Genomic DNA, 15,282 nt, shown 5'->3' with positions numbered 1-15,282 from the left:
GTTGGGGCCTTTTACCCTAGCACTCAAGACATGGCTCTTTACTAGAGCTTTTAATCTATTTTAATATTTTTAATCAATATTTGTATGTATGTATTTTTATCCTTTACAATTTTATCTTGTAAATCGCCTAGAGCATCGTGGATGGAGGGCGATTAATAAGTAATTAAATGATGATGATGATGATGATGATTACTGTGTACTGAACTACTTTTTCTACCAAATTTGTTGTTTAACATGATGTTTTGGTGCTTCATTTGTAAAATCATAACCTAATTTGATGTTTAATAGGCTTTTCCTTAATGCCTCCTTATTATCCAACATATTCGCTTATCCAACGTCCTGCCGGCCCGTTTATGTTGGATAAGTGAGACTCTACTGTATTTATATTCCGCCCTTCTCACCCCGAAGGGGACTCAGGGCAGATCACATTACACATATAGGCAAACATTCAATGCCTTTTAACATAGAACAAAGACAAACAAACATAGGCTCCGAGCGGGCCTCGAACTCATGACCTCCTGGTCAGAGTGATTCATTGCAGTGATTGATTGCAGCTGCTTTCCAGCCTGCGCCACAGCCCGAGCCCGAGTACTGTGTCATTGGGCAAGTAAGTTTAAAGATGTTGAGGTGGGAACCCCTGACTTGCGTGACAAACAGAGTTCTTCTGTGACGGCTTCAGTAAACTTGTTCATCATTGGCAAAAATTGATCCAATTGTCTGGTGATAATGTGGAAAAGTGAATAGTGGTAGTTAAAGAGCACATTCAAAGGATTATTTCTGCATTTAATTTATTAAAATACAGTAGAGTCTCACTTATCCAACACTCGCTTATCCAACGTTCTGGATTATCCAACGCATTTTTTAGTCAATGTTTCCAATACATCGTGATATTTTGGTGCTAAATTCATAAATACAGTAATTACTACATAGCATTACAGCATATTGAACTACTTTTTCTGTCAAATTTGTTGTATAACATGATGTTTTGGTGCTTCATTTATAAAATCATGTTTAATAGGCTTTTCCTTAATGCCTCCTTATTATTCAACATATTTGCTTATCCAACATTCTGCCGGCCCGTTTATGTTGGATAAGTGAGACTCTACTGTATTCCCATCCAAACCCAAGAAACGAAGGTGGAGGCATTACTTTTCATCCAACCCTCATATGGTCAGTATAGATCACCAGTATAGATCACCACTATGCAGCATCAATGACAATGGGGAAAAGGCAGGGTCAAACCAGCCTTTTTTTTTGTCAATGTAGACAAGTCCTCATAATAATAATAATAATTTATTTGTTTGACCAGTCATATGACCATTTCAAAGTGCAACATAAATAAAAACAAGGCAAAAAGGATGGGAGGACAGGCAGCTGACCATCTGTTTGCCGACAAAATCTTATTTTCCTGATTCTTCTTTCAGGAAATGTGCCCTTTTCTTGATAGCTTTCAGGATAAAAAGGCTTACTCTGATTATGGTGGATCTTTCTTGTCCTTGCAAGAGGACTGTCAGAAGATCATTTCTGTTGGGGGACCTAAAATTAGATAGTCATGGATGTAAATAACTGTGTCGAAGTTCGGCATATGCTGGGCAGTCAATCAAAAAATGTTCGATATCTTCCACTATTTGATCTCCCCAGACACAAAATCTCTCATTTCTTGGGATGTTACAGTAGCGACCAGTTTGCATCATAATATCGAGTTGTTCAAACCTGGCCCTGGTATATATTCTTCTTAAGGGTAACGGAACTGGAATAGTCAAATAGTGTTCTAAATGAGTATTTATTTTGTGGGAGGCTAAAAACTTTGTGGCAGAAGACCTACCTATACTTGCTAGGTCCAATTGAGACAAGTCCTCATCACATCTTGCTGGACATTTGGAATCATTTAAATGTGGAAAGCCCACTTTGAATATTGCGTCTCAACACAGCTTTCAAGTCCACCGGATCTGGCTTACCGGCCCCATTGCCTGCTTTTCATATGAAGAGTTTTTAGAGAATTTGGAAGCTTGTACATGCCAATGTGAGTAGATCAATAGGTACCGCTCCGGCGGGAAGGTAATAGCGCTCCATGCAGTCATGCCGGCCACATGACCTTGGAGGTGTCTACGGACAACGCTGGCTCTTCATCTTAGAAATGGAGATGAGCACCAACCCCCAGAGTTGGACAACTGGACGTATTGTCAGGGGAAAACCTTTACCTTTACCTTTTACTTTTTTCTGAAATTTTTGTTTATTGCACATTGGGGGTTTGGGAATTTAATACAATAGCTCCATCTTGTGGTATATTTGGTTTGATCCGTTGCCTGCCTTTGCACACTATGTTCATCTGAAAGTTGGTTCAGAAACTCATAAGCATTTGTTTTGAATCAAGTGATTGGAGTTGCCAAATTAGGGCCCATTCCGCACAGCTGAATGAAATCCCACGTTTTCTGGTTTGAACTGGAATATATGGCAGTGTGGACTCCAATAACCAAGTAAATATTGTGGGATTTTCTGCCATGATATTCTGGGTTATACGGCTGTGTGGAAGGGCCCTTGAATGGATGTGTTTACACTGTGAAATGAATGCAGTTTGACATCACTTAAACTGCTGTGAATCATTGCTATGGAATCCTGGGAGTTGCAGTTTGACAATTTCTTTAGCCTTGTGATCACGTTGACTTTCAAAGCAATACATTTTGACTGAGGCTCAAGATAGATCCCTGGCTGAATCTGAAATGCAAAATGCAGTAGAGTCTCACTTATCCAACACTCACTTATCCAACGTTTTGGATTATCCAACACATTTTTGTAGTCAATATTTTCAATATAACGTGATATTTCGGTGCTAATTTTGTAAATACAGTAATTACAACATAAAATTACTGCGTATTGAACTACTTTTTTCTGTCAAATTTGTTGTATAACATGATGTTTTGGTGCTTAATTTGCAAAATCATAACCTATTTTGATGTTTAATAGGCTTTTTCTTAATCTCTCATTATCCAACATATTTGCTTATCCAACGTTCTGCCGGCCCGTTTATGTTGGATAAGTGAGACTCTACTTTAATGATGATACGAATGAAGGCACATCCTGTTCAAAGCATACTGAACCTGTGTTGTCGAAGGTTTCAAGGCCGGAATCACTGAGTTGCTGTGAGTTTTCCCGGCTGTGTGGCCAAGTTCCAGAAGCATTCTCTCCTGACGTTTCACCCATATATCTGGTGGGCATCTTCAGGGGTTGTGAGGTCTGTTGGAAACTAGGCAAGTGAGGTGTATATATCAGGGTGGGAAAAAGAACTCTTGTTTGCTTGAGGCTAGTGTAAATATTGCAATTGGGCACCTTGGTTAGTATTGAATGGCCTTGCAGCTTCAAAGTCTCGCTGCTTCCTGCCTGGGGGGAACTTTATTTATTTATTTATTTTTCAAACGTATATGCCGCCACTCCCCTAGGGCTCGGGGCGGCTTACAAGAACCGGCTAAAAACAACAATTTAAAAACATCTTAAAAACATCTTTTAAAAAATCTTAAAAACATCCTAACATGGCCATACAGTCCGGAAAACTCACAGCAACAAGCTTGGCTGCTTCTTGCCTGGGGGTATCCTTTGTTGGGAGCTGTTAGCTGACCCTGATATATAAACCCTACTTGCCTAGTTTCCAACAGAGCTCACAACCTCTGAGGATGCCTGCCATCGATGTAGGTAAAACGTCAGGAGAGAATGCTTCCAGAACATGGCCATACATCCCAGAAACTCATAGCCATCCATAATGAAGCTTCTTCCAGTCATTTTAGGGTGCATCTAAACTGCAGAATTAATGTACAGTAGAGTCTCACTTATCCAACATAAACGGGCCAGCAGAATGTTGGATAAGCGAATATGTTGAATAATAAGGAGGCATTAAGGAAAAGCCTATTAAACATCAAATTAGGTTATGATTTTATAAATGAAGCACCAAAACATCATGTTATACAACAAATTTAACAGAAAAAGTAGTTCAATACGCAGTGATGCTATGTAGTAATTACGAATTTAGCACCAAAATATCACGATGTATTGGAAACATTGACTACAAAAATGTGTTGGATAATCCAGAACATTGGATAAGCGAGTGTTGGATAAGTGAGACTGTACTATAGTTTGACACCAGTTTAATTGCCATTATGTGAAGCTCTTTTGCACACCCTGCTGGTGTTTGCTGGGTTCTGTTTTGAATCTTTGTGACCGGCAAAGCCAATGCTGGTTGCCTTTCATCCAAACAGAGTCAGCTAAATCTGTCTTTACTCGCCCACTTTGGCTGTCAGTTTCCTCTTTTGCAGGAAGCCTCCCATCAGAGGGGATTTTAAAGAAGTTTTCCATCTATTCATAGCAGGAGGAAAGGACACACCAAGCCTGCCCAAACCTCTTAGATACGAGCCATTTTTTTTACTCCCCAGGGAAGATCATTTTGCAAAAACACAATGGGAACCAGGAATGACTTTCTACCATTTCCATTGCTGATTCCTGTTTTGCCCATTTCCATCCCTTCCAAATTGCCAAGCGTTGAACAAGGGCAATAACTACAGATTGGGATGGCAAATAAATATTCCCAATATATCTACATTGTAGAATTAGTGCACTTTGACACCACATCAAGTGCCATGGCTCGTTAATATGGAATCATGGGAGTTGTAATTTTACAAAGCCTTTTGCCTTCTCTGCCAAAGTGTCTCGACAAATTATAAATCAGAGCTTTTCAAACTGTGTCAGGACATACTAGTATGTCTCCTGTAGCCCCTTGGTGTGTCATCTGAAAAATTATATATATGGGTTGTTGTGAGTTTTCCGGTTGTATAGCCATGTTCCAGAAGCATTCTCTCTTGACATTTCACCCACATCTATGGCAGGCATCCTCAGAGGTTGTGAGGTCTGTTGGAAACTGAGTTTTATATATCTGTAAAATGTCCAGGGTGGGAGAAAGAACATGGCCATACAGCCCGGAAAACTCAAAGCAACCCAGTGATATATATGTACAGTAGAGTCTCACTTATCCAACATAAACGGGGCGGCAGAATGTTGGATAAGCGAATGTGTTGGATAATAAGGAGGCATTAAGGAAAAGCCTATTAAACATCAAATTAGGTTATGATTTTACAAATTAAGCACCAAAACATCATGTTAGACAACAAATTTGGCAGAAAAAGTAGTTCAATATGCAGTAATGCTATGTAGTAATTACTGTATTTATGAATTTAGCACCAAAATATCACGATATATTGAAAACATTGACTACAAAAATGCGTTGGATAATCCAGAATGTTGGATAAGCGAGGCTTGGATAAGTGAGACTCTACTGTATATATATTGTACTAGCTGTGCCCGGTCACATGTTGCTGTAGCGTTGTCTGGTGGTGTTGGTGAGAAATTGTTGAGGTAGTGGTGGTATTGGATGTCTGTTGTATGGTTGTCTTTATGTTTAGTATGCATTTGGTTGTTTGTGTACTGTGAAAGTGGTGAGGGTAGAGGGGGGTCTATGTCCCTGTGTGGTATTGTATAGTATTTATACGTCGTCCATGTGTTGTGAATGCTTGGATTGTGTCCTGCTGCATAGTAGAAAGGGTTGGGCTGGATGGCCCTTAGGGGTCTCTCCAAACTCTTGTGCCTGTCCCCTGGGCTGAGTAGGTTGCTAGAAGACCAAGTGGGTGGAACTTAGTCTTGTAACTGGCAGCAATTGGATAAAACAATTACTCCTCTCCCTCTAATTAGGACTTTATTTTACTTTTCTTTTTGTTGTATCAACCTAGAGCCGTGGATGATGGGTTGTGTTGTCAAATTTTGAGGTTGGGGGGCCTGTAGTTTTGTTGTTTTGTCCGCTGCCCTGATGCCATCACTCTTTTATATATATACAGTAGAGTCTCACTTATCCAACACTCGCTTATCCAACGTTCTGGATTATCCAACGCATTTTTGTAGTCAATGTTTTCAATATATCGTGATATTTTGGTGCTAAATTCATAAATACAGTAATTACTACATAGCAGTACTGCATATTGAACTAGTTTTTCTGCAAAATTTGTTGTCTAACGTGATGTTTTGGTGCTTCATTTATAAAATCATAACCTAATTTGATGTTTAATAGGCTTTTTCTTAATGCCTCCTTATTATCCAACATATTCGCTTATCCAACATTCTGCCGGCCCGTTTATGTTGGTTAAGTGTGACTCTACTGTACTAGCTTTGCCCGGCCACGCGTTGCTGTGGCTTATGGGAATCCTTTGTTGGCCAGATGGAATAGCAGTGAATAGCCTTGCAGTCTCAAAGCCTGGCCGTTTTCTGGAGTAGCTGGAGCTTTTTGTTGTATGAACGTAGAGGCATGGATGAGGAGTTGTGCTGCCAAGTTTGGTGTTTCTGGGATGTGTAGTTTTGTTGTTTTGTCCTAGGCCGAAATTTCATTATTCTTTTATATACAGTAGAGTCTCACTTATCCAACACTCGCTTATCCAACGTTCTGGATTATCCAACGCATTTTTGTAGTCAATGTTTTCAATATATTGTGATATTTTGGTGCTAAATTCATACAGTAATGACTACATAGTATTGAACTACTTTTTCTGCCAAATTTGTTGTATAACATGATGTTTTGGTGTTTCATTTGTAAAATCATAACCTAATTTGATATTTAATAAGCTTTTCCTCAATGCCTCCTTATTATCCAACATATTCGCTTATCCAACATTCTGCCGGCCCATTTATGTTGGATAAGTGAGACTCTACTGTATATAGATAGAAGAAGATGAAATTCTTATAAGGTGTTGCTTTAACCTCTGGCTTGCTAGTAAAACTGAATTACCGTGTCGCGAAAGGCTGCTTGTCTAAAAAGTGTGGCCGCAACATGACAAGTTTGGAAAGCTCTGCTATAAATCCTATGACTATTGGAAAAGTCAAATTGGGAGGAAAGCCTTTGTGTAAGAGAGCATCTTTACTGAAAGCAGGATACAGAGCAGACGGCAGCCCTGGTCTCCATCTGTTGAGGAAGTGAGCTCCACCCCGGATAAAAGGAGCAAAGAGATCCTAGCCGGTAAACAGCCTGCGCAGCGGCATTTTTGCATGCCCTCAAAACTGTCCTGGTTTGTCGGGGACGCTTCCCATTCATTCCCTTAGCTTACTTCCATGGTTCAAACTGAGTTCGACATTCAAAAATGGGGAAAGAGAGGAGGGAGTGGAATCGTGCCCTTTTGGGTAGGCTCCCGCAAAAGCAAACCTTTGCAACCTCTCCTCCCTTTGGTACTTTCCCTCATTCATAACTTTTGCCATTTTGACTACACTCTGATATAGCTTGACCATAAAGTAATTAAGTTATTAATTCCTGAATTCAGAGCTAGGTCATTCACTAGCTCAGGAATGGGCAGTCTTCGGCCCTTCAGATGCTTTGGACTTCAACTCTGGGTGACTTGTTTTTATCCAATTGCTGCCAGTTATTTATTTATTTTTATTTATTTACAGCATTTATATTCCGCCCTTCTTTCTCACCCCAAAGGGGACTCAGGGCAGATCACATTACACATATAGGCAAACATTCAATGCCTTTTAACATAGAACAAAGACAAACAAACATAAGCTCCGAGCGGGGCTCGAACTCATGACCTCCTGGTCAGAGTGATTCATTGCAGTTAATTGCACTGGCTTGCTCTCCCGCCTGCGCCACAGCCCACAGCCCAGTTAGAAGGCTAAGCTCCGCCCACTTGGTCTCCTAGCAACCCACTCAGCCCAGGGAACAGGCAGAGTTAGGCCTCACTTAGGCCTCTTCCACACTGCCTATAAAATACAGATTATCAGATTTTAACTGGATTATATGGCAGTGTAGACTCAAGGCCCTTCCACACAGCTATATAACCCATTTATAATCTTATATTATCTGCTTTGAACTGGATTATCTTGACTCCACACTGCCAGTGTGCATTTTATGCAGCTGTGTAGAAGAGGCCTCATATAATCCAGTTCTAAGCAGATAATATAAGATTATAAATATACAATACAGTCTCACTTATCCAACATAAACACCCCGGCAGAACATTGGATAAATGAATATGTTGGATAATAAGAAGGGATTCAGGAAAAGCCGATTAAACATCAAATTAGGTAATCATTATACAAATTAAGCACCAAAACATCATGTTATACAACAGATTTGACAGAAAAGGGGGCCGGGCTGTGGCGCAGGCTGGTGAGCAGCTGCTGCAATAAATCACTCTGACCATGAGGTCATGAATTCGAGGCCAGCCCGTGGCAGGGTGAGCACCCATCAATTAAAAATAAAATATAGCCCCTGCTCGTTGCTGACCTAGCAACCCAAAAGATAGTTGCATCTATCAAGTAGGAAATAAGGTACCACTAATAAAAGTGGGGAGGCAAGTTTAACTAATTTACAACGTTGGAATGAGGAAGTGTCATCAGAATGGATGATGAAGCGGCTGCTCCCCCCTGTGGCCAGAATCGAACATCCCCTCAGGAGAAGGTTAAATTGCCTCTGCGTCTGTCTGTCTGTCTGTCTCTGTCTCGGTTCGATGTGTTTATGGGCATTGAATGTTTGCCCTGTATGTGTATAATGTGATCCACCCTGAGTCGCCTTCGGGGTGAGAAGGGCGGAATATAAATACTGTAAATAAATAATAAAAGTAGTTCCATGCACAGTAATGCTATGTAGTAATTACTGTATTTACAAATTTACCACCAAAATATCACAATGAATTTAAAACACTGACTACAAAAACATTGACTACTAAAAGGCAGACTGCGTTGGATAATCCAGAACATTGGATAAGCGAATGTTGGATAAGTGAAATTCTACTGTAATATATACCACCATACTTCGCCACAGCAATGCGTGGCTGGGCACAGCTAATATCATAATGTTTCAAGTCAGTTTACAATTACCTCTATGTGTTGGCCGCATTCATAGGCATCTGACCAGCAGGCCACAGGTTGGATGCGCCTAATTTATGGGATTTCAGTCTTAAGGGACTTTGCGCCATCCTTCTGCTTATATGTTCTGCCTTCCTCGCTGCCTGTTTATTTCCCGCTCTTGACTACGTGAATGAGTGCTTTGAATGAGATTTCCTGCTTAAATGCACCCATTTAAGGTGGAATCAGGTGTCACGCAGGGATGTGTTATTGCCCCTACCTTATTTTCCATCTTCATCGCTATGATACTTCACCTTGTTGATGGGAAGCTTCCCACCGGAGTGGAAATCATCTATCGGACAGATGGCAAGCTATTTAACCTCAGCAGACTGAGAGCCAAAACCAAGGTCACCACAACATCTGTTATAGAACTCCAATATGCTGATGACAACGTAGTCTGTGCGCATTCAGAAGAAGACCTACAAGCCACTCTAAACACCTTCGCAGAAGCAGACGAGAAGCTCAGCCTCTCACTGAACATCGAGAAAACCAAAGTGCTCTTCCAACAGGCACCAGCTAATCCCTCTGCAAAGCCAGGAATACAACTTAACGGTGTCACATTAGAAAACGTTGACCATTTCCGCTACCTTGGCAGCCACCTCTCCACAAAAGTCAACATCGACACTGAAATACCGCTTGAGCTCTGCGAGTGCAGCATTTTTCCATATGAAGCAGAGAGTGTTTGATGTCTGGGACATCCGCAGAGGTACCAAGGTGCTTGTTTACAAAGCCATTGTCCTCACAACCTTGCTCTACGCCTGCGAAACGTGGACTGTGTACAAACGTCACACCAAACTCCTGGAGCATTTCCATCAGAGTTGCCTCAGGAAAATCCTGCAAATCTCTTGGGAAGACAGTCAGACAAATGTCAGTGTGCTGGAAGAAGCAAAGACCACCAGCATTGAAGCGATGCTCCTATGCTCCAACTCCGCTGGACTGGCCACATTGTCCGAATGCCTGATCACCGTCTCCCAAAGCAGTTACTCTACTCCGAATTTAAGAACGGGAAACGGAATGTTGGTGGGCAAGAAAAGAGATTTAAAGATGGGCTCAAAGCCAACCTTAAAAACTGTGGCATAGACACTGAGAACTGGGAAGCCCTGGCCCTTGAGCACTCTAATTGGAGGTCAGCTGTGACCAGCAGTGCTGCGGAGTTCGAAGAGGCACGAACGGAGGGCTTAAGGGAGAAATGTGCCAAGAGGAAGGAGCGTCAAGCCAACCCTGACCGGGACCGCCTTCCACCTGGAAACCGATGTCCTCACTGTGGGAGAAGAGCCCCCCAGATGGCGTAGTGGACTGACTTGAAGGTTGGGTTGCTGACCTGAAAGCTGCCAGGTTCGAATCCCACCTGGGGAGAGTGTGGATGAGCTCCCTCTATCAGCTCCAGCTCCATGCGGGGACATGAAAGAAGCCTCCCATAAGGATGGTAAAAACATCAAAACATCCGGGCGTCCCCTGGGCAACGTCCTTGCAGACGGCCAGTTCTCTCACTCCAGAAGCAACTCCGGTTGCTCCTGACACGAAAAAAAAACAAAACTGTGGGAGAATATGCGGGTCAAGAATAGGTCTCTTCAGCCACCTAAGAACCCACATCCAAGATGGAAGACAATCGTCCTCGAGCTACGAGGGATCGCCTAATAGATAAATATCCTGCTTCTTAGTGTGGGGTTGGACTAGATGGCCCATGAGGTCTCTTCCAACTCTACTATTCTATGATTCTATGATTCTAAGTGTCTGTACAAGGAACCTAATGCAAACCAGCAGGATGCTTTGCTGCACTGTGTGCACTCCCTCCCAATGATGTCATCCTCATTGCTGACCTGCGACAGATACTATGCGATGGTTGTTCTGGATACCCTCTGCTTGCAATCCACTTTGGTGGTAAGTCGGTCCTCTGAATGTCCTCCGTCATGTATGACAGGCAACAGACACGCCCTCAAGTTGAATCCAGCCGGCCACGTCACCTTTCCATCAACACCAAGAAAGAATAGGCTTGTAATAAAACTGACGATGCACTGTAAATGAGAGCAAAATATGGACAGTAGCCAAAGTTTTGAAAAATGCAGCTATACTTGGTCTGTAGTTTTCGGGGCTCATCTCCAGGCAGGAAGGAAGGGTGCAAATTCTTCAGGGCAAGAGGAAACAGCTGTGTGCACCTCTCCACCTCTGATAGCAGAACACCCGGCAGCTTGCAAACTCTCTCCAAGGGATCTACATAGTTTCCCTTTGGGGCACCAGGGCTCACCCTCTGCTCTGCATTGACCTTCTGGCTAGAACCAAGTAAGATGGATTGGGTAAAGGTTTTTCCCCTGACATTAAGTCTAGTCGTGTCCGACTCTGGGGGTTGGTGCTCATCTCCTTCTAAGCCAAAGAGCCGGCATTGTCCGTAGACACCTCCAAGGTCACGTGGCCGGCATGACTGCATGGAACGCTGTTACCTTCCCTATTGATCTACTCACATTTGCATGTTTTCTTTTTTTTTGTAATATATTTTTTATTGAAAGTTTTGTATTTAAAATTAGAAAAAGAGAGGGAAAAAATGACAACTAATAAAGTTTTCACAACAAAAGTGGGAGAACATTTATTGTTTATAGAAAAGTAGGAAAATTAGAGATACAAAAAACAAGAAAAAAGAAAAAGAAAAAAATATAAAAGTTTGTTGACTTCCATCTAACTTTAACTGGTTCGTCATTTTATATATATATATATATATATATATATATATATATATATATATATATATATAATACATATATATATATTTTTAAAATACTGGTAGCCAGATTATGTTCATTTTTGTGATTTCCTCCTTTCTGTTGAAATTATCCACACGCCTGTGGATTTCTAGTAAAATATTAGGTGGACTTGCATTTGCTCGACTGACTGAATCCAAAAGCTGCTCTTCCTGTCTCCAGGAAGAAGTGACAAATGTAGGGAGATATGACACTACCAAGTTCCCACGTTTCCTGAAATGTGCAAACTGGGTCTTGTGGTGTTCTGTATGCATTATGTATAAGCAGACTTTCTTTACTGTTTGGATTTTTAATTTAAAAAAAACCCATAAAATTTGGAGTAAAGTCCTGCAGTTCGAAAAAGGCCTTCTTGATTGAACTGACAGAACTGCACAGCTCCAATTAATCAGCTTCCTGTTGTTTTCCCATTCCCATTGTCCAGTATGCGTTTGTGGTTCATATGCCGGAAGAGATGCTGAATATGACGGACTGCTCCCCATTCTGCAATAATGCATGCTTTTTTGAATCGGCTTTCTCTTGATTTGAACAATGCGATTCTGAGATTGTGCCCTCTCCAGACGTAGCCATCATGCTTGGAAAACTTACAGTTCCTATTATCCCATCCCGTGTGATAAAACACAGCCAGGATGTCTTTGGTGAGATTTATAGTTGTCATTCACCTACATCCAGAGCGCACTATGAACCCAAACAATGATGGATCTGGGCCAAACTCGGCATGCATACCCGGTATGCCCAGATTTGAATACTGGTTGGTTTTGAGGGTAATCGGCTCTGGCATTTTGGAATTGTAGATACTGGGATTTTATTTATTTATTTATTTATTTATTTATTTACAGTATTTATATTCGGCCCTTCTCACCCTGAAGGGGACTCAGGGCGGATTACAATGAACACATATATGGCAAACATTCAGTGCCAACAGACAAACAACATATATAGACAGACACAGAGGCATTTACCATTTCTTTCCAGCTTCATGATTCCGGCCACAGGGGGAGCTGTTGCTTCACTGTCCACTAGTGGCTGTACTTCCTCATTCCTTTCCTCGTGTTTTGCTGGCAGTTTTTATGATGTTGTAAATTAGTTAAATTAGCCTCCCGCATAAAGCGTACCTAAATTTCCCTAATTTCCCTAATAAGCGTACCTAAATTTATAGTTCAGTGCAATCAGTAAGCACTCTGAACTCCACCAAAGATGGAATTGAACCAAACTTGGCACACAGAGCCCCCCTCCCCATGACCAAGAAAAAATACTGGAGGTATTTGGGAGAAATTCACCTTGTTTTGGAGGAGTTGTAGTTCACCTATATCCAGAGAGTACTGTGAACCCAAACACCGGACCAAACTTGGCATACAGAACCCCCCATGACTAACTCAACCAGAGGCGGTTCTACCACCAGGCAAACTAGGCATTTGCCTGTGGCGCCATGTTTTTGGAGGCACCATCGAGGCACCTCCTTTGTCCTGTGGCAGAAAGGAAGACAATATGGTTTTTGGGAAGCCTGTGAAGTAAGTATTGCTTATCTTACCTAACTTGGGTGAATTAATTTGATGCATACACACTTATTTAATTGAATGTTCAATTTCTACTGTTACTTTTTAATTTATGGAGCTTGTTTTAATTCATAGGTGAGCCACTTTTGGCCCCATTTATGAGAAAGAAGGATAATTGTTAAATAAGTCCTAGTACCTTCATTTATAAGTAGATTTTCCCGAGGATTAAAGTTTTAACACCTGTATGCAACTATTTAGTTTAGCAGAGATATAGAATCTACACTTTCTAATGGATGTGCAAGGCAGAGATGGGAGTGATGGATGTCCATCACTCTGGAAAATGTCAGTTTGAGAAAATTAAGGGCTTTTCCTTAATCCCTCCTTATTATCAAACATTTTTGCTTATCCAACACTTTTATTTTTCAGTGATTGGGTTTTTTTTTTTTTTGAGGGGGTGGGGGCGCCAAAATTTCTGTTCGCTTACACTTGAAAATTACCTTGGACCGGCTCTGAACTCAACCTACTGGAGGGGTTTGAGGAGATTGACTCACCATAGTGGGAGTTGTAGTTTACCCTACAGCCAAAGAGCACACTGAACCCCACCGATGATGCATCCAGAGCAAACTTGCCCAACATAACAAACTTTAAGTATTGATGGAGTTTCTTAGGGTTAACCTGGCATGATATCAGTTGTAGTTTACCCACAACCTTATGCATATTGTACAATTAAAAATGACTTTTCAGATAACCCAAGAGTACCCAAGGTAGTATAATAATATATAATAACTAGCTGTGCCCGGCCACGCGTTGCTGTGGTATTGTCTGGTGGTGTCTGTATTTTATAGGCAGTGTGGAAGAGGCCTAAGTGAGGCCTAACTTTGCCTGTCCCCTGGGCTGAGTGGGTTGCTAGGAGACCAAGTGGGCGGAGCAGTTATCCAGGCAGCAATTGGATAAAAACAATTATTCCTCTCCCTCTAATTAGGACTTTATTTTTCTTTTCTTTTTGTTGTATCAACCTAGAGGCGTGGATGAGGGGTTGTGCTGTCAATTTTTGAGGTTGTGGGGTGTTTAGTTTTGTTGTTTTGTCGGTCGCCAGGATTCCATCACTCTTTTATATATATAGACTACTGTGCCCAGCCACACGTTGCTGTGGCTTGTCTGGTGGTGTTGGTGAGAACCTATTGAGGTAGTGATGGTATTGAATGTCTGTTGTATGGTTGTCTTTATGTTTAGTATGCATTTGGTTGTTTGTGTATTGTGAAAGTGGTGAGGGTAGAGGGGGTTTATGCCCCTGTGTAGTATTGTATAGTATTTATACATTGTGTGGAAGGGCCTTGAGTCTACACTGCCATATAATTCAGTTAAAATCTGATAATCTGTATCTAATAGGCAGTGTGGAAGAGGCCTAAGTGAGACCTAACTCTGCCTGTTCCCTGGGCTGAGTAGGAGACCAAGTGGGCAGAGCTTAGCCTTCTAACTGGCAGCAATTGGATAAAAAACAATTATTCCTCTCCCTCTAATTAGGACTTTATTTTTCTTTTCTTTTTGTTGTATGAACGTAGAGGCATGGATGAGGGGTTGTGTTGCCAAGTTTAGTGTTTCTGGGATGTGTAGTTTTGTTGGGTTGTTGTATGTCTTTCGGGCTGTGTGGCCATGTTCCAGAAGTATTCTCTCATGATGTTTCGCCCACATCTATGGCAGGCATCCTCAGAGGTTGTGAGGTATGGAACTCTGAGGATGCCTACCATAGATGTGGGCAAAACGTCAGGAGAGAATACTTCTGGAACATGGCCACACAGCCCGAAAGACATACAACAACCCTGTGATCCCGGCCATGAAAGCCTTCGACAACACATTGTAGTTTTGTTGTTTTGTCCTAGGCTGAAATTTGCCCTTTTATATATATAGATATGATAACTGTATATTATATATTGCATATAATATTAGTCATACCCAGTCTCCAACATTCTGTATTATCCAACGCAATCTGCCTTTTAGTAGTCAGTGTTTTTGTAGTCAATGTTTTCAATATATTACAATGTTTTGGTGCTAAATTTGTAAATACAGTAATTACTACATAACGTTGCCGTGTATTAAACTGCTTTCTCTGT

Source organism: Anolis carolinensis, unplaced genomic scaffold, assembly GCF_035594765.1.
Source record: "Anolis carolinensis isolate JA03-04 unplaced genomic scaffold, rAnoCar3.1.pri scaffold_11, whole genome shotgun sequence".
Classification (NCBI taxonomy): Eukaryota; Metazoa; Chordata; class Lepidosauria; order Squamata; family Dactyloidae; genus Anolis; species Anolis carolinensis.
The sequence above is the reverse complement of the archived record's forward strand: the minus strand, read 5'-3'. Positions refer to the sequence as shown.